Source organism: Nyctereutes procyonoides, unplaced genomic scaffold, assembly GCF_905146905.1.
Source record: "Nyctereutes procyonoides isolate TBG_1078 unplaced genomic scaffold, NYPRO_anot_genome, whole genome shotgun sequence".
Taxonomy (NCBI): Eukaryota; Metazoa; Chordata; class Mammalia; order Carnivora; family Canidae; genus Nyctereutes; species Nyctereutes procyonoides.
In genome coordinates this window covers 14,849,466-14,869,888 of record NW_026575120.1, presented here as the reverse complement: position 1 = coordinate 14,869,888, position 20,423 = coordinate 14,849,466, and positions in this window count along the sequence as shown.

Genomic DNA, 20,423 nt, shown 5'->3' with positions numbered 1-20,423 from the left:
CTCTTAATTTTGGCTTGGGTCATGATCTCAGAGTCGTGGGATCAGGCCTCCGATGAGGCTGGCAATCATCAGGGAGTCTGCTTGAGATTCTCCTTCTCCCTCTGCCCCTCCTCCCCATGCTCACTCATGCATGCACACTCTCTCCCTCTCTCCCCCTCTCCCTCTCTAAAATAAATAAATACATCTTTTTAAAAAGTGGGGGGACCCTTTCACATCACCTATTTCAGTCCCCTCATCGTATCTGCAAGATAAGGTTCAACAATTTGCTCAAGGTTCTGCAGCTAATTAGTGGCAGAGTTGGTTCTAAAATCCGGGGTTGACTTCCCCCGGAATCTTCTAGTAATACTAGAAAGTATAGGAACCTTTCCATGAAGATGGAGACTTCTGGCCCAGAACCCAAGAATCTAAACAGTAGCCTATACTCAAAGAGCCATTTATTTATGCACTTTCTATTTATTTTCCATATTAATGGCTGGGTAACTAGATAGCCTAATAACCTTTGGTGGGGAGCCAGAGCACCCTCCAGGCAAATACATTGTTCTCTGTCCTTAAAGATACCCATTATATAAGGTACCAGGCTATAGCCAGGGCTCATTAGTTCCACTGGGGAAGGTGTGAGACTGAAGAGGCCAAGGTCATTGGTTGATCCTGATTTAGGGCAGTTAATTTTGCACAGAGAGAAATTGCTCCAAGACTATTGTACCTCTAATGCTAGCTGGTCATTTCATAGTTACTGTCAGTTTCCATAGCAAAGTACCACCCATTTCCAGAAAGATTACTCAAACTACTGTTTTTCTATTCAGTCCTATTCATTCAACAATTATCTGAACCTATTACACATTTTTCTCCCATCATATGTCTTGCATTTACTTATAATCCAGGTACTTGCTAAATGCTAAATGTTTTACTGGATTATCTCACTTAAGTCTTAACTGGGAGCAACGTACTATTTTATTTTCTCATAGATAAGATGACTAAGGTGTGGGCAGCCTGGGTGGCTCAGTGGTTTAGCACCACCTTCAATTCAGCCCAGGGCGTGATCCTGGAGACCTGGGACTGAGTCCCACGTCGGGCTCCCTGCATGGAGCCTGCTTCTCCCTCTGCCTGTGTCCTCCTCTCTCTGTGTCTCTCTTGAATAAATAAATACAATCTTAAAAAAAAAAAAAAAAGACGGCTAAGGCATAGAGGCCAAGCCTAGATACAAACCTGTGCAGCCTGATGCCAGAGCCTGCCCTCATAACCACTGAGTTTGTGAAGGATACAGAAAGACACAACACAATACTCCTTCCCATCTACACTTTGAATAATTGTCATCATTTAGAATCTCCATTCTGTTTCACCTCATAATTTCATGTCCAAATGTATGTATTAAAGAAAGTCATCTGAAGTTGTATATGGTATATATGGAGTACATGTATATATGCATGTGTGCAGTGTATACCTATGGAATATGTACACACATACTGCAATGTTGTTCATAATGTGGAAAATTAGAAATCACCCTCATGCTCATCAATACAGGATTGAACAGATAAATATGGGTTCATCCATACAATCCTCTGCTGTTCAGCTGTTAGAAAAGAATAAGAGATCTCTCTTTATAAAAGCTACAAAAAATACTAAATATTTTAAATGGAAAAAAGGCACAGAGCTGCCTGCATAGTATACTAGGATTTCTGTAAATAAAAATTATACACATTTATTATAAGAAAAAAGAGTAGATTGTATTCCAAACTGTTAACCACAGTTCTCTCAGGGTGGGGAAGGAGGAGTCACTTTCTAAGAGATGCACTTCTGTAATGTTTAATTTTTTGGAAAAAACATGCCTACATTTGGTTGTAAAAAACAATAATGGTTTAAAATTTAATAAAAAAAAATTAAAGGACCTATCAGAATGCATATTGCAGCCCTCAAGGAGCCCATCCTTGAGGCTGGGAGGGAATGTGACATTGACAGAAATATGGAGGGAATATACAGGAAGACAGTATAACATATACAGAAATAACTATCATAAAAGCCAGAAACTCATACACACAGATTGATGAGCAGAGATGCAATTCTGCAGGAAAATCTAACCAGTTGGGGTTAAGAGGCGCAGGAGAAAATGTGTTAAAGGAGATGGCACTTTGGGAGGACCTTGTAGGAAGAGTAAGATGTAGAAGGTGAAAAGGGGGTGAGAACAGGTGGACTCCAGATAAAGATTGCATCAAGGCAAAGCACGGAGGCAGGACCGTTTGGGATCCATTTTAAGATGTGTGGCCAGTCCAGTTCAGTTGGAACACAGGAGGGTAGATGAAGGATTGTCATGGGGAGCAAAATGGGAAAGAAAGGTAGCTGGAAGGTCTTTATTGCTAAGCTAATGAGTTGTATTTATTATTTTAAGTCAAGAGCCCTCTGAAAGTTTTTGAGCAAGGAAATGACACAATTAGTAATGAATAAGCAGTGATTTCATAGTGACTGCATAGAAACTGGATTCTAGCACCAAGCTGTCAGGATTTGCCTCGTGACTGTCACTAATTAGCTGCACAGCCATGAACCAGGTATTTTACTTCTCTATGTTCCCATAAAATGGAGAAGGTGATGATAACAGATGACCTACCTCATACTATCGTTAAAATTGAGGGAGTTAATGTTTTCAAGGCACATGGCAAGTGCTAAGATTGTCCGTTAAACCTAAAAAAATCCAGTGTGATATCTTTGGATTAAGATCTTTGCATTTCATTTTGAGACTTTTATTATAAAAAGCTAACATTACATGATAAATTATTAACTGTTCCTTCTTTTCCCTTTCACAGGATTAGAGATTATTAATCTCATTTTACAGATAGAAGAATTTAGGTTTTAAGGAGAGATACAATATCGGCCTCACATGGCCAGTCACGAGATGAATATGCAAATTCTTATCCCTTGTTCAGTGACCCTGCCTACCACCCAGGGTTATGTCTTAGCTCAAACTCTGAGAACCTGGAGAATAGGAAAAATTGCCAGAAGAAACTGGCAATTTCTGTTTACATGATGAGGGAAATAGCAGTAAGGGACAGTAATGAGGTAAAGTCAAAAAAGATAAAACTTTGGTGGAACATTTGAAAGTATGTATGTAGACTCAGACTTGTTATATATAATATATATGTTATATATATTCATCTGAAGACATATGGTATATATATCTGATACGTGTGTGTGTGTGTGTGTGTGTGTGTGTGTGTAGTGGATGATGCCCCCAATCGAAAAAATTATATGTTGAAGACCTGACAATGTGAATGCATTTGGAGATAAGGCTTCTAGGAGGTAATTAAGGTTAAATGAGGTCATGAGGTAAGGCCCAACTCCGATAGGATTAGTCACCTTATAAGAAGAGGAAGAGCTCTCCACCCTCTCTCCAAGGAAAGGCCACTTTGGAAAGGCTGCCAAGGAAAGGGCATATGAATGCATAGCAAGAAGGTGGCACCCTACAAGCCAGGAGGAGAGCACTCCCCAGAACCCAATCATGCTGGCAACCTGATCTCAGACTTCTAGCCTCCATAACTGTGAGAAAATAAATTTCTGTGGTTTAAGCCACCCAGTCTGCAGTGTTTTTTTATATGCATATGTACACATACATATATACATGCATTGCACACATACACATGCTAAAAATTATTTCCCAATAACAAAGTTTGGAAAATAATGCCATACAGCTAAATATGACACTAATAAACCTCAAAACTGAGTATACATCCTGTCCCCAGAAATAACAGTCTGCTGGCCAAATGCACCATTCCTATTGATTCATGCTGACGGCATTGTTTTTTCCGTCAGATTGAATAAGCGCAGTGCACTGCTTGGATTCCTGTATTCCTAGTGATGCCCTGGTATTATATGGGAAGAATTGGGCCTGTGGAATCAGAGAGAGAATGAATAGATACCTTAGCTATGGATCCATGACCATATTTTAGCACTAATATTAACTTTAGAGTTGCTTAGACTAGTTACATAATTCATTTCTTCATCAATGAGCCTACAGGGTGGGCTGCTATTTGGAAGTACTTGTGGGTGAAGAGAGTCAAAGTCATTAACTGGAATAAACGCTGTTGAATTTACTCTAAGAGATGCCTGTGGGAGTCAGTGAAGACAGTTGACTTTTACATCAATGGTTCTTAACACAAGCTGATTACTACAAAACAACAAAAAAGCACAAAGGATATTTGGACAGAGATGTACATCCTTCATTATTTTGTTAATAGGAAATATACACACAGTACAAAGTTCAAAATGTGCAAAAGAGTAAGATTGAACAAATATTTCTTCACTCATGTCCTCCAACCACTGCTCTCCTCCCCAGAGATAATCAATGTGTGTGATAATAAAAACATTCAGTTTTGCAAGGATATACTTAAAAATGTTGCCAGTAACTATCTGAGTTAGATGTACAGGTGATTCTTTAAAATTTTTATATTTCTGAATTTTCTAAGTATTCTTTAATAAGCCCGTAGTATTTTGTGATTAGTAAAAAAAAAGTTAGTTTTAAAAGTAAGTAAGTAGATTTTAATTTAAAAGTACCTTAGAGATCTCATAGCTGCTTTGTGATTTAAAAACACACACACACACAAGTTGTCAGTCTGCAGATACACTTTTCGAAAAATCTAGCCAATTTGTATCCATTCACATTAAAATTCCTGCCACTGGAAAAGATATACAGAACCTGATCACCAACTTGAACCCTGAGATCTAGTGAAACTCATTATGACTCATTGGAAACAGGTAATTTGCTCAGGGATCTTCTTTCAAATTTCATCATAATTTGTATGATGACTCCACATGTCTATCAAACTATATTAAAATTAAGTGTAACACTAGGCTGGAGAATTAAGCCCAGTCCAGCCTAATTCTTTTATTTAGTAATTAAACAATAACAAGCTAAATTTATCCTTACACCTATTCTTAATGATGCTCTGAATGTTCTAATTGGATAAATAGCCAAATGCACCCTCTAGCATCTGATGTCAAAAGATGTCACAGTCATGGCTTGCTGAAAAGACATATAGGAATTGTGGCATTGATTTGGAGGTCACCCTTTTGGCAATTTGAATCTCTGGACTGGAATTCCAAACAGAAAGAAGAGGGAAAGGGTCACTGAGTAGCCAAAGTCCCTCATTAAGGAGAACCTTGCTTAGCCTCGCTTACTGGTTCTGACTGAACATCTACTATATAAAGGTCCATTTGTGTGGGGGCCCCTGAGTAGCTCAGTAGTTGAGCATCTGCCTTTAGCTCAGGTCATGATCCCAGGGTTCTGGGATGGAGTCCTGCAATGGAGCTCCCTGCAGGGAACCTTGCTTCTCCCTCTGCCTATGTCTCTGCCTCTCTCTCTCTCTGTATCTCTCCTAAATAAATACATAAAATCTTAAAAAAAAAAAAAAGGTCCAGTTGTGTAGTTTCCTTCTCCTCACAGAATTAGAAACAGCAGGGGAATGGACATGATCTTAGAGAAGGAGGAGGGGCAGTATGGAAGAGGAAATTATTTTACTCAGTTTGTTCCTGTCTGTAAACAGATGAGCTGACAACAAAGGAGGCAAAAGAAAAGTGAAGAATTCCCAGAGATTATATGTGCTGAAGACGATCTTTGTCATTCCTGGTGATGACCTTGGGGTAGGAAAAAGTGGTTGAACTACGATCAGTGCCTTTATTTTAGATGGAAAGTTCTGTGTGGCTTAACTGGCAAGAATGGTGGCCTATGGGCAGAAGACCACCTTTGAGGGAGGCGGTAAGAGAAGACAGGATTCACTCACACTCTTCTACCTTTTTAAAATATTACATCATGTGCCCTATGTATCTTATGTTTAATAATAAAAAATTTAAAAAAACATTTAATGCCCATACAAAAAAAACTTTGCAAATAAAAAGTTGGTGAAAATAAAACTGTAAAAATTAAAAATATTTTAAAAATTAAAAATATTGAAGATCTGAAGCCATAAAACTCCTAGAAAAAAACATAATTGGTAAGCTCCTTGGCACCACTCTTGGCAATGATGCTTTTTGATTTGACTCCAAAAGCAAAAATAAACAAATGGGATTACATTGAACTAAAAATCTTCTGCACAGCAATGGAAACAATCAACAAATTGAAAAGGCAACCTACTGAATGTGAGAACATATTTGCTAATATCATGTATTTGATAAGGAGCTAATATTCAAAATATATAAGGAACTCACACAACTCAGTAGTAAAACCAAAAATCTGATTTAAAAATTAGACATTTTTCCAAAAAAGACATATAAATAGCCAAGAGGTATATGAAAAAATGCTCAACATCATTCAACAGCAGGGAAATGCAAATCAAAATGACAATGAGATATCACCTCATACCTGTCAGAATGCTGATGCCAAAAAGATAAAATAACAATTATTAGCAAGGATGTGGAGCAAAACTGTTAGAGGGAATGTAAATTGGGGCAACTACTATGGAAAAGTTCTCATCACAGAAAAAAATTGTAGCTGTATGAGGTGATGGATGCTAACTAAATTTATTGTGGTGACCATTTTGTCACATATATTGATTTGAGCGTTATGTTAATCAATTTATTTGATCATTGTACACTTCAAATTTTTTTAATTTTATTTTTTTAGAGAAAGAGAGAGCACAGAAGCATCGTGGCAGGGAGGGGCAGAAAGGGAGGGAGAAAATCTCAAGCAGACTCCCCACTGAACATGGAGCCTGATATGGGGCTCGATCCACAACCCTGCGATCATGACCTGAGCCAAAATCAAGAGTCAGAGAAGTGCTTAACCGACCAAGACATCCGGTGCCCCTATATTGTACACTTTAATACAATGTTATATGTCAATTATACTATAATAGAAATGGGGAAAAATACAAAAAAGATATAAAAGATACAAAAAAATTGTACCACAGTGAGATATCACTACACACCTATCAGAATGGCTAAAATAAAAAATAGTGACAATATCATGCTGGTGAGGATGAAGAGAAACTGGATCATGATACTTTGCTGGTGGGGATGTCAAATGGTACAGCTCCTCTAGAAAACAGTTTGGCAGTTTCTGCAAAAAGTAAACATATGACTAGCACATGATCCAGTAATTGTACTCCTGGGCATTCATCCTAGAGAAAGAAGACATGACGAGTCCCTGGATGGCCCAGTCAGTTAAGCATCTGCCTTCAGCTCAGCTCATGATCTTGGGGTCCTGGGATGGAGCCCTGGGTAGGGCTCCCCACCCAGCAAGGAGTCTGTTTCTCTCTCTCCCTGTCTCTGTCTCTCCCCTGCTTGTGCTCTCTCTCTCTCTCTCTCAAATAAATAAAACCTTTAATACAAAAAAAAAAAAAAAAGAAATGAAGGTATGATCACACAAAAATCTGTGCATAAATTATTATAGCCTTTTTTATTCATAATAGCCAAAAATGAAACAACTCAGATGTCCTTCAACTGGTGAATAAGTAAACTGTGGTAGATCCATACCATGGACTACTCTTTAGCAATAAAAGGAAACAAGCTACTGATATAGACAACAACAAGGATAAATATTCAGAAAAGTATGCTGAATGAAAAAAGCCAGTCCCCGAAGGTTACATATCGATTCCATTTATATGATGTTCTTGAAATGGCACTATAAGAAATGGTGAACCAATAAATGATTGTCAAGGTTAAGAAGGGTGTGCGGTAGGAGAGAAGTGGGTGTGGCTATAAAAGAGCAGCCCAGGGGCCCCTTAAGCTGATGGAAATCTTACTCTTGGCTGTATCAGTATTAATATTCTGGTGGTGATAGCAAACCTTGGTTTACAAGATGCTATCACTGGGGAAAACTGCCTAAAGGGTACACAGAATCTCTCTCAACTATTCCTTGTACAACTGCATGTGAATCTACAATTATCTCAAAATTTATTTAATTAAAGAGAAAAATTTTAAGCTACAAAAAATATTAGGAGAGTTTTGTGCTTAAAGAGTTATCACCTACTTTTAAAAATCATTTGGGGTGCAACTTATCACTCTTGACTCTAGATTAGCAAAGACATCACTACTTACAAAGCCCACACACTGGTCAAGCACACTTTCACACATTGTGGCTGGCAGAACTGAATTTGTGGTGAACGGACATTTAGTTTTTAGTTCTGATATGAAAAGCAGGGTTTCATTGCTCTGCCCCCTTTACTGCCACAATCCCTGTTACATAGCTTCCCCCATGTGCGTTTCCTCTGCCACTGGGACATATGGTTGCTACCACCCATTTTTCTGCCTTCCTTAAAAAGCACACTTTTGATACTTGGAGAAACCCCCGAACCTCAGCTGATATTCAAGAAGGTCACTCTCCTCTGACAGGGTGCACATAAGCATCCGTTAGATCATTTCAATTCGTTACCATAAAACGCTGCTGTGGCTCCCCTCTATTCAGAAGGTGAGAAGCAAGCATTACAGTAGAAGTCTGCTGAATGCAGCTTGTAATTACACGTTGCTGCATATGCCGTGAGTCAAATCATATCCACTACCATGGAACTGCATATTCTTGAAATAGTTCAGCTGTGAGGTCTAGGGGCTGATTTATTTCTGGTTTCTCCAATTTAAGGCCTTGTGCGTGACCCTGTAACTACCACCCAGTTGCTAGTAGATGGGCAGCACAATGAGGTACACAGAACATTGGGCCAGGGCGCCCCTGAAAGTACAGGTAGAATGATGCCTATAATTTTTATTGTTCAAAGTTGTAAAGGATCTGGAAATCCAGGTACTGTATTTTGAGCAGAAATGTTAGTAAGAGAATGACATAAAGCAGAGGTCTTCAAACTTTTCTTTGCTCACACCCCTAAAAAATGCTGAAAACCATGTATCCCTTCACACATTTTAAGTGGACGTCTATAACTTTTCTTCGGAGGTTTGAGTGCTTGCAGGGGATGTAGTCTGCAGATTGTTTTCATCAAATGTTTTAAAATAAAACTGTTATATCACCCTTTTTAATGTACCCAATAGTATCTAAGTACCATAGTAATTTGACACCATCTTTCCTTTTTCAAAATGAACACAAAGTTCTTTAACAGAAATGCTAAATCATTCCATTTCCTCCATGAACTATATTTTCAGTGCACTTCCCTTAAAGATTTATATCTAAATGTCATATATCTTTATGACATTTTTTATTATTTGAACATCAATCTTTTGGGCATCTTTTACTGATTACCCTATCAAATTTTTGAAATAAACATGCATGTGTAAATTAATTTTACAATTTCAAAAAATATCCTGTGACCATAAGGTATTAAAACATTTTCTGAGACTAAGTCATTGTTATAATTATTAGTGACACAGTAAATATGTTTTTTATTGATAATTAAACATAAAATAGTAAAATGTTAAAAATTATTCTCCTAATGAGAATGATCTCTCCTAATGGATAAGGATGGATTTTTACTTGTATGTATTGGTATATATTTACATATGCATGTAATTAGTTCAAAAATCCATTGATTGGGGCACATGGGTGGCTAAGGTTAGGCGTAGCCTTTGGCTGGGGTCATGATCCCGGGGTCAAGGGATTGAGCCCCACATCAGGCTCCCTGTTCAGCAGGGGGTGTCTGCTTCTCCCTCTCCCTCTCCCCGTCCCCTCCACTTGTTCTCGCTCACTCCCTCACTCTCTAAGATAAATACATAAAATATTTTTTTAAATCCATCAATTAATATTACTTCTTGCAATAATGAACAGATGTATCATCAATATTATCTTTATTTCTCATTTTTATGAATGAGAGCACTGAGAAACCTTCTTCAAGTCAATAAGTAAATGGGGCCATAAGGAGTTTTGCTGCGACAATGTCCGTCCAGGGCTTATGAGAAGGAAGGAAAGTAGGGACATATTTCTGGGCTTAGGGCTTCAGAGTTGCAGTTGGAGTTACCAAGTCACTTATGAATACAAACCTTGTATGAAGATTTGTAGCCAGCCCACCTTTGCCAGGAGACTTGAAATTTGTTTTTTCAGCAGTGCCAAATTTGGCAATATCATTCAATTCTTTGGACTCCTTCACTTTATAGGTCAGATATCACTTAGAGATCTTCCTTCAATAATTACTCTATTGGGGGAAGTTGTCCTAGCATGGGGCAGGGAGCTGTGGGAACTGTCTGTACTTTCTGCTTAATTTTGCTATAAATCTAAAACCTGCTCTAAAAACTAAAGTCTATTTTTTAAAAAATTACTTTAATGATCTATCAGTGGTCAACTCAATTAGATTTTTCTTTAAGTTTTATGGAAAACAATAAATTGGAAACCACCTAATTTGTGAAATGATTGATATCTCAGTCATAAAAGCTTTTGCTTTCTCAACACAAACACAAATATTTCTAATTATTCCTTGTCTTGGCCCTGGAGGTTTTTACAAACTAGGACAATGCCTTTCTTTCCTTATTTAGAAGTGAGGAAGGGCTGGTGTGCCAGGAGGGTGGGAGCAGAGAAGACCCAGTGTGACACTCAGCACGCTCCCATGCTCAATTCACCTCAGGCAGATCCAGAAACTGAATCCCATAAAACTCTCTACCCTGTGGGCCCTCACAATTTAAACACCACTGGAATAAGGTGATTTAAGACCTACTTCAAATATACAGAACTGTAACATCACTTTGGGCAGGTATTTATTTGCTGTTTATCTGAAATTCAAATTTAACTGGGTGTCATGTATCTACCTTTCTGGCAACCCTAACTAATCCAAATCATTCTCTTTAAAAAATGGAAACATGGGATCCCTGGGTGGCGCAGCGGTTTGGCGCCTGCCTTTGGTCCAGGGCGCGATCCTGGAGACCCGGGATCGAATCCCACGTCGGGCTCCCGGTGCATGGAGCCTGCTTCTCCCTCTGCCTGTGTCTCTGCCTCTCTCTCTCTCTCTCTCTGTGTGACTATCATAAATAAGTAAAAATTAAAAAAAAACATTAAAAAATGGAAACATGGATCCCCTGAATAGCTCAGTCAGTTGGGCATCTGCCTTTGGCTCAGGTCATGATCTCAGGGTCCTGAAATCCAGCCCCATGTATGGCTCCTCCGCTCAATAGGAAGTCTGAATCTCCCTCTCCCTCCGTGCTCATTCTCTCTCTCTCTCAAATAAATAAAAATTTAAAAACTTTAAAGAAATGGCGAACACAAAGACTGGGCAAACCTAAACAAGGCCCTCGACCAGGGAGCAGGGTCTTTTATTCCTCCATCTATCTAATTCTCAAGTATAGTTACTGTTTTCTCATGTCTCATCATGGCGTCCACCATTCTCTCCCCCAAAATTGTTTCCATTCTTTGAACCCAAAGCAAAACTATAAGCAGAAACAACAAGAGCAATGACAATAGTCATGAAAGCAGGAAAGCTTTTGGAGGAAACCAGGCCAGTGAAACGCATTTGAGAGGAGCAGAGAGTGTGTGGGTACAGTGTGGGCAAAACATTTCTGTTCTGTCCTCTCAAAAGCAGAAGCTAAAAACAGGAGAGGGGGGGAGCAGCCACTTCTTTCAGGGCAAAAACCACATATATAAGATTTGTGACTGTTTTCCTTTCCAGTCTTGCCCGTGGACACATGATAAAAAAATATTCAAGTCCACCTACATTTCCTATACTATTCGGTGCATTCCTGAGCTGTTCTTTAGGAAAGATATGGGCAAGCCTTTTCATTTTTTCTTCCCTCTTCTGTTTCTATTTACTACCACTGCCTTCTCTCCCTCCCTTCTCATCTTCCATGCACCAAAAATAATTTGAATTTCAAGCTTTTTTTTTTTTTTTTTTTTTTTGGCCTTCCTGTGGGTGTGGGAGGACCTCCTTTGGGAATTGTTCTGGATCTCGTCGACTCCATCTGTAATTTGCCAAAATCTCTGTCTGCACCCCGCCCCCACTTCCTTTTCTTAATACAAGGGAGTCCGGGGTGTCCCCCACCCCACAAAGAACCTCCTTAATCTAATCCTTAGGTAACCACTCTGAGAGGAGCCCCCCCAGGAGGCCCTCTGGGTCTGCAGCCTCCACTTACCTCGCCCCTGGTTCTGGAAGAAAGAGAGCTCTCTGTACCAAGGAGCCAGCTTCTCATCAGCCAGAGGAAGCCACCTTCTGCAGGCTGATGGCTCCAAAGGACAAGGTGACTTCCAGGAGGAAGGCAAGATCTGTGCTTCTTGGTTCAGGAGACATAAGGCAAGTCCCTGTTTCAAATACAGAGTTTTAAAAACTGATGAAGTTTAAAGAGTTGTGTGTGTGCCTGTGCGTCCCTCTCCTCAAATCACCCACGTGATTGCCTTGATTTTCCTCTGGGGGACAGCTGAGCTGCCTTTCTAAACAATCTCTCTGGCCCAAGCCTCCCTGCCCCCCCTCACCTTCCCCAAGAGCTGAAATCATGGCCATTCCTTAGCCAGTGTCACAATACTCCGGTAAGTTTTTGTTACTGACAAAGAAAGAAAAGTGGGGAAAAAAATGAGAGAAAGAAAAAGGACTGCACATCTAAGAATTTCCTGTGGTTTGGGACAATTTTAGTTCACTGCTTTCATGACTTATTTTTCCCTCACTTTTTCCATGCTGAAGACAGTGCTCAGAAATACTGCTGATGACCTGGAGAACTTGTTTTCTTGCTCAGGTCCTAGAGGAGACACTCTTCTTGGATCTGGAGTTGGAAGGGAGGAAAAAATGGGTGATGCCCAAGGCTGAAAAGCCAGTTGCAGGCAGATCTTTGGGAGGGTGTACTCCTGGTTGCCTGGCCAAGATGCACCAAAGAGGGGTCTCATATCTCTGTTTTCATAGTATTTGTACATTCTTCCATTTTGGCAGTTTCTTTATAGTAAAATAGGTATTGTAATGCCAACACACAATGATATTGTGAAGAATTAATAAAATGAAAGTGCCTGGCATAGTCTGATATATAGTAGACACTAAATTAATGTTTGTTGAGCATGAAGTGCACCTATCATGTTATATTCTATTCACTCACCTATTTGTCTTACCACTAGACTCTGAATGTCTTACTCATTTTTATATCCCCTTTACCTATGACAGTGTGTTTAGAGATTTTTTTTTTTATTTTTTATTTATGATAGTCACAGAGAGAGAGAGGCAGAGACACAGGCAGAGGGAGAAGCAGGCTCCATGCACCGGGAGCCCGATGTGGGATTCGATCCCGGGTCTCCGGGATCGCGCCCTGGGCCAAAGGCAGGCGCCAAACCGCTGCGCCACCCAGGGATCCCCTGACAGTGTGTTTAATATAGAAGACAGCACATAATTTTTGAAAAGATATTATTTACTTATTTGAGAGAGGGAAAGCGAGTATGCATGAGAGAATGAGCACCAGTGGGGAGTAGGGGGAGAGGCATAGGGAGAGGGAGAAGCAGGCCCCCCGCTGAGCAGGGAGCCTAACATGGGGATTGATCCCAGGACCCTAGGATCATGACCTGAGCCAAAGGCAGACACTTAACCAAATGAGCCACCCAGGCATATCTCAATACATATTTTATTTTTATTGTTTTTAAAAGAGGTTGTTTATTTATTCATGAAAGACACAAAGAGAGAGGCAGAGACATAGGCAGAGGGAAAAGCAGGCTCCCTGGAGGGAGCCCAATGTGGGACTCAATCCCAGGACCCTGGGTTCATGACCTGAGCCAAAGGCAGATGTTCAACCACTAAGCCACCCAGGTATCCCTCAATATATATTTTTAAATTAATACATCAAGTAATTTATACCTTTTTCCACCCTCACCCTGGCCCATTTTCCTTGCTGGTCAAGAGTATACACTCTTTGCCCTGTTCTATGTTCCCTGGACAAGGTTCTAGAACCCAAACCAGGTACAAAAATTGCCAGACTTGAAAAGGATAAAATGATAAAAGTCCACTTTCTAGAAATACCAAAGGAAGTATTTGGTTGCAAGCACATGGAAGGGAAGAGATTAAGAGGCACAAATTCTGTGGGATGTTATTATTTTAAATCCATTGCAGAAATGTGATGTGTTCAGATTAAAGCCAGAGACCAGGGTGCTATTTATATTCAAAGTATTTCAAAAAGCAGAAAACATTAGACTCCCCAAGGCCCTTTAAGGAGGAAAGAACAGCATTCTAATAGAAATCAAGAGAGAAAGGGAGGAAAGGAAGGAAGAGAGAGAAGGAGAGAGGTAAGGAAGGAAGGAAGGGAGAAAACAAGACGGGGGAAAGGAAGAAAGAAGAGTGGATTTGGAAGCAGGCACATGGAAATCACAGTTAAGCATGATCTACTGAACACGTCATTTTATTAAACCTTCACTAAAATGACAATAAATTGAGGAAAGGAGCATAATCGCTCAAGGACAAAGAGAATGTGAAAGCATCAACAACCAACTGTAAATTTTAAGACTTTAAGAAACACAAAAGCTATAATAAGTGGAAACTAAGCTACCATACCAGAAAAACCTAGACCTGCAAGAGTTGGAAGACAACAAGAAACCAGCTCTTTGGCATCTCGGAGCCCTAAACAGGCTGAGGGATTAGATAACCAGGAACCTCTGAAAGGGGTGGCAGAGCAGGTGTTTGGGTGGGGCTAAAAACAGAAAGACTGGTTGAAAACTTGTATGAGGAGGAAGAAGACTGAGAGGTTGAACAAGATGGACTCAGGGCTTAGAGGTTAGGATCCACTGGGGATAGAAATTTACTAACAAGAGGTGGATTCATTGAAAGCTTGTATATTAGACGGTAATGCCACCACTTGTGCCCCATTTCCCTTATCCAACTCTGCTGGAAAAATGCTGGAAAAGGCTTAAAACTCCCCAGTTCCCAGCCCCCCACTACCCCCACCAGGCCAGAGTGTGGAGGAGTAATCTTATTGGGAAACTATCCAGCTCAAGAGAAAAACTCTACAGAATCCATTCTCTTTCTTCCAGCGCAATGGCTTTGGTGCAGCCCACCTGTCCTCAAACCTCCCACATATGCTCAATAATTTCAAATAGATTTTTAGCGCCTCACTTAAAACTGTGAAACAACCATCAAAGACCATAAAATATTTGAGGGAATCCTCCAACATCAAAGACAGACCAAAGCTAGACAAAAACAAATGAGGAAAAATGGGGGAAAACATGGAAGAAACGAGACAATGCAGGGAGAGGGAAAAAAATACTTTCATATTGATGTAAAAAGAGATACTGTATCCTTTGATTCTTTTTAAAGAAAGTGAGAGAGTATTCAGAGAACATGAAAGACTCATGGAGATTATAAATATGACAGAAAAAAATTCAGTGGAAGAATTGAAAAATAAATTGAGGAAATCTACCAGGAAGTAAACCAGAAAGACAAATAAATTAGGAAGTAGGAAAGATGAAGATAAATAGATACAAATCCAGGAGGCTTAATATCTTTTTAATAAGAGTTTCAAAAGAAAAAAGCAGAGAAATGAATTCACGATAGAATCCCAGAACTGAAGTACATTCATTTCCAAATTAAAAGGGCCAGTGGATACTTGACAGAATGAATGAAAACATCACTGTGAAATTTCAGAACTTCAGAGAGAAAGGTCCCAAAAGCTTCCAGAGAGATAAAAGGTCATACTCAGAAAAGTCAAGGAATCAGAATCGCACCAGACTTCTGAACTATAGTACTGAACATTAAGGACAAAGACATCACTGCCTTCAAAAGGCCTTGAAAAGGAAAAATGGTTTACAACTGTGACCCTTATATTCAACTAAAGTATAAACTAAACATGAGGATAGAATAAAGGTATTTTTCAGGCATACATTGTCTCAAAAATTCATTTCCCATTCACTTATTCTCTAGAAGATACAAACCAGATCCCTGAAAAAAAAAAAAAGTTAGGCCTAACACATGAGGGAGGTAGAGAGAATTCACAGGATGAAGATGAAGGAAAGCTTCAGAGTAAGAGTTGTGCATCAATCCTAAGAAAGAAGCAGTCAGAGCTGGTAGAGAGAGAAATGCAGGGTTGCTAGATATGGAGACATTCCAAGAAAGAAAAGAAAGAAAGAAAAGAAAGAAAGAAAAGAAAGAAAGAAAGAAAGAAAGAAAGAAAGAAAGAAAGAAAGAAAGAAAGAAGAAAAAAAGGAAGGAAGGAAGGAAGGAAGGAAGGAAGGAAGGAAGGAAGGAAGGAAGAAAGAGGGAGAGAGATCACTTGAGGTGTTTGAATATATTAGGAAGAATTTTATAACTCTGTCAGAAACTTGGAAGATGAAGTAAAACAGATACATATAAAAAAAGATACATAGAAAAACAATTAAATAACAATAACAACAATGAAAAGGCAATTATTAATTCCAGGAAAAACAAAAAGTTATACAGGAAAAAAAAAGTAATCACAGTGTACTACCTGGCTTTTCTCTGAACAAAGTTTACATAAATACTAATGTAAACATAATATTAATTTGATACAAATTGTTATGTAACTAGAAGGGAGAGGAGTACAAGAGCTAAAATCTCAGGGGATCCCTGGGTGGCTCAGTGGTTTAGCACCTGCCTTTGGCCCAGGGTGTGATCCTAGAGTCGTGGGATTGAGTCCCATATCCGGCTCCCTGCTAGGAGCCTGCTTCTCCCTCTGCCTGTGTCTTTGCCTCTATCTTTCTCTGTGTCTCTCATGAATAAATAAATAAATTCTTTTTTAAAAAAAGAGCTAAAATCTCATATTCCATAGTAAGATATCCATAGAAGGAAAAATCAAGAACTAACCACATAAGTATCATTTATGAAACTAAGATGGTAAAGAGCATAAGTAATGGCTAAGAGTTTAAGTGATTGCCTCTCAGGTAAGGGCAGCAAGTGAAGCAAGGAACTATTTTTTATTACAAGCCTTGTAGTACTATTTGCTTTTTAAATGGCATCTTTTGTTTCTATAATGATAATCTAAAAGTTGACAAAACAGACCACTCTCTTTCACCATACACAGACCACTCTCTTTCACCATACACAAAGATAAACTCAAAATGGGTGAAAGATCTAAATGTGAGACAAGATTCCATCAAAATCCTAGAGGAGAACACAGGCAACACCCTTTTTGAACTCGGCCACAGTAACTTCTTGCAAGATACATCCACGAAGGCAAAAGAAACAAAAGCAAAAATGAACTATTGGGACTTCATCAAGATAAGAAGCTTTTGCACAGCAAAGGATACAGTCCACAAAACTCAAAGACAACCTACAGAATGGGAGAAGACATTTGCAAATGACCTATCAGATAAAGGGCTAGTTTCCAAAATCTATAATGAACTTAGGAAACTCAACACCAAAGAAACAAACAATCCAATCATGAAATGGGCAAAAGACATGAAGAGAAATCTCACAGAGGAAGACATAGACATGGCCAACAAGCACATGAGAAAATGCTCCGCATCACTTGCCATCAGGGAAATACAAATCAAAACCACAATGAGATACCACCTCACACCAGTGAGAATGGGGAAAATTAACAGAGCAGGAAACCACAAATGTTGGAGAGGATGCGGAGAAAAGGGAACCCTCTTACACTGTTGGTGGGAATGAGAACTGGTGCAGCCACTCTGGAAAACTGTGTGGAGGTTCCTCAAAGAGTTAAAAATAGACCTGCCCTATGACCCAGCAATTGCACTGTTGGGGATTTACCCCAAAGATACAGATGCAATGAAACGGCGGGACACCTGCACCCCGATGTTTCTAGCAGCAATGTCCACAATAGCCAAACTGTGGACGGAGCCTCGGTGTCCATCGAAAGATGAATGGATAAAGAAGATGTGGTCTATGTATACACTGGAATATTACTCAGCCATTAGAAACGACAAATACCCACCATTTGCTTCAACATGGATAGAACTGGAGGGTATTATGCTGAGTGAAATAAATCAATCGGAGAAGGACAAACATTATATGTTCTCATTCATTTGGGGAATATAAATCATAGTGAAAGGGAATAGAAGGGAAGGGAGAAGAAATGTGTGGGAAATACCAGAAAGGGAGACAGAACATAAAGACTCCTAACTCTGGGAAACGAACTAGGGGCAGTGGAAGGGGAGGAGGGAAGGGGGTGGGGATGAGTGTGTGACGGGCACTGAGGAAGACACTTGATGGGATGAGCACTGGGTGTTATTCTGTATCTTGGTAAATTGAACACCAATAAAAAATTAATTTATTAAAAAAATAAAAATAAATAAAATGAAAAAAAAGAAAGATGAATGGATAGAGAAGATGTGCTTTATGTATACAATGGAATATTACTCAGCCATTAGAAATGACAAATACCCACCATTTGCTTCAACGTGGATGGAACTGGAGGGTATTATACTGAGTGAAACAAGTCAATGGGAGAAGGACAGACATTATATGTTCTCATTCATTTGGGGAATATAAATAATAGTGAAAGGGAATAGAAGGTAAGGGAGAAGAAATGGGTAGGAAATATCAGAAAGGGAGACAGAACATAAAGACTCCTAACTCTGGGAGGCGAACTAGGGGTGGTGGAAGGGGAGGAGGGTGGGGGGTGGTGAATGGGTGATGGGCACTGAGGGGGTCACTTGATGGGACGAGCACTGGGTGTTATTCTGTATGTTGGCAAATTGAACACCAATAAAAAATAAATTTATTATTTAAAAAATAAATAAATAAAAGTTGGGATAATAAATAAATAAAACAGGGATTCTGAGTTCTGGCCCTAGTTCCCTCCCATGATATAGGATCTCAGTCTCTTGTATGTCAAATGAGGGGCTGACGATGCCTGTCTCCTCCTTTCTCAAAATGGGGCAGAATCAGAGCCCTGTCAGTAGAATCTCCCCAAACACTCTTATCCTCCGAACCTGGCACTCGATGACTATCCCTTTTCCACAATAATTATATTTACTCACCTACTGAGTTGGAGATTCATTGGCATCTTTATGTGGCGTGGGGGAAGTTTTTATTACATTTTCTTTTATATAAGATGATCGTAAGATGCAAAAAGTACAGGCAATATTAGGAAGCCTGGTCTTTTTTGTTTGATGACATCATGTCCTGCTCTCCAACAGTCCTTGTATCCTAAATCTGATCAAATATTTTTGGCCTTACTCCCCAAACCAGTTGAAAACTTTCAGATGGTAGGGACTATAATTAATGGGTTTTTGTTTGTTTGTTTGGTTGATTGGAGTTTGTTTTCTGTTTTTTTGTTTTAGCATTCCACATTGAACATGGTAGTGGTTTGATCTGCTGAGCAAGCAGAGGCCTGTCTTGTCTTGGTGAGAGGTCTTGCAATGCATGTGACTATAAAAGGGACGTTTTCATTTTAAAAGAGAATAAAAAAAGCAGGATGATAGTGGGAGATTTTGGTCAAAGAGCCTGAGACACTGCTTCAGTGGTTTTCTGTACCACCCCTGTTTCTATTTTTTTGCTGGGTGCTTTGTCCAGTCCCTGGACACATCACTGGGTTAGGAACTAGAAAACACCAACACTTTAGCTATGCTTTGCTGCTAATATTCTGGGTGACCTTGAGAAAGTCAGATATAGTCATTTGGCCTCACTTCTTCCCCCATGGGATAAAAGGATTGGACCAGGCCCTACAGGCTCTCTAGTGCTAACGTTGTAGGAATCATGACTCTTTTTACAAACAAGTAGACACCCCGATGAGACTGTTGGGGACCCCATGCTGCCCTGTGGAAGGAGACTGGCCTGAATGGCATCGGCATTGTTCAATATGGGGAAAAGGAGGAATAATAGATGGCACCAGGTGGCAGAGGGCTGAGCCTGGCAGCAGATGTGAAAGGGAAGGGAAGTAAAATAATGTGCAAGTAGACTGCAGGTGGAATAATTCATGAAGAAAAAAAGCACCTCCACCCATTTCACTTCATGTGACTTTGGTAAGAAGGTGCCATTGGCCTGCACAGTCTGTCCCACTGTGAAGCTTGGTAATTCCAGAAAATAGTAATGATATTATTTCCATCAAAGTCACTGATTCTGAAAAGGCTCACTGATAACTATGTGGGGGAAAAAAAAATCAGTGAGCATTTGGTGTGAGGGTTGTCAGGGGTGGAGTTGGGGGGAAGGGAAATCTGGAAAGCAGTTTATAAGCACAGGTTATGGAGAACTTGTTACAGTGCTGAGTTTCCCCGGGGCATTCACACACATCTCACCTTTGGAGAAGGCCCCCTCCCCACACCACAGCTCTCTTGCAAAATGCTCCTTCTCATTCCTCCCCAACTTTGGTTTCAGAGGGTACTCTTCATGTCCTTCTGTAACTCTGCCTTCCTGGTATGGTCAGTCCGTTGCCAATGTATACTGACTTACATTTGAATCCATCCTGGTGTCCTACCCACCTGGTTCAGTTGATTGGGCCAGGGATAAATCTGTGACCCAAGTCTTGTCAATTAGTCAACTTAATTGGGATACTTCAAATTACAATTAGATGAAAAAAAAAAATCCAAATCCTCTTGTGTGTGTCAAAGCTTGGTGTGAGCCAACCTACGGCCGGTGGAGAAAGTTGCTCCAAGACAATGAAGCTCCCAGGCAGGAAAACAAAACAAAACAACAACGACAATAAAACCA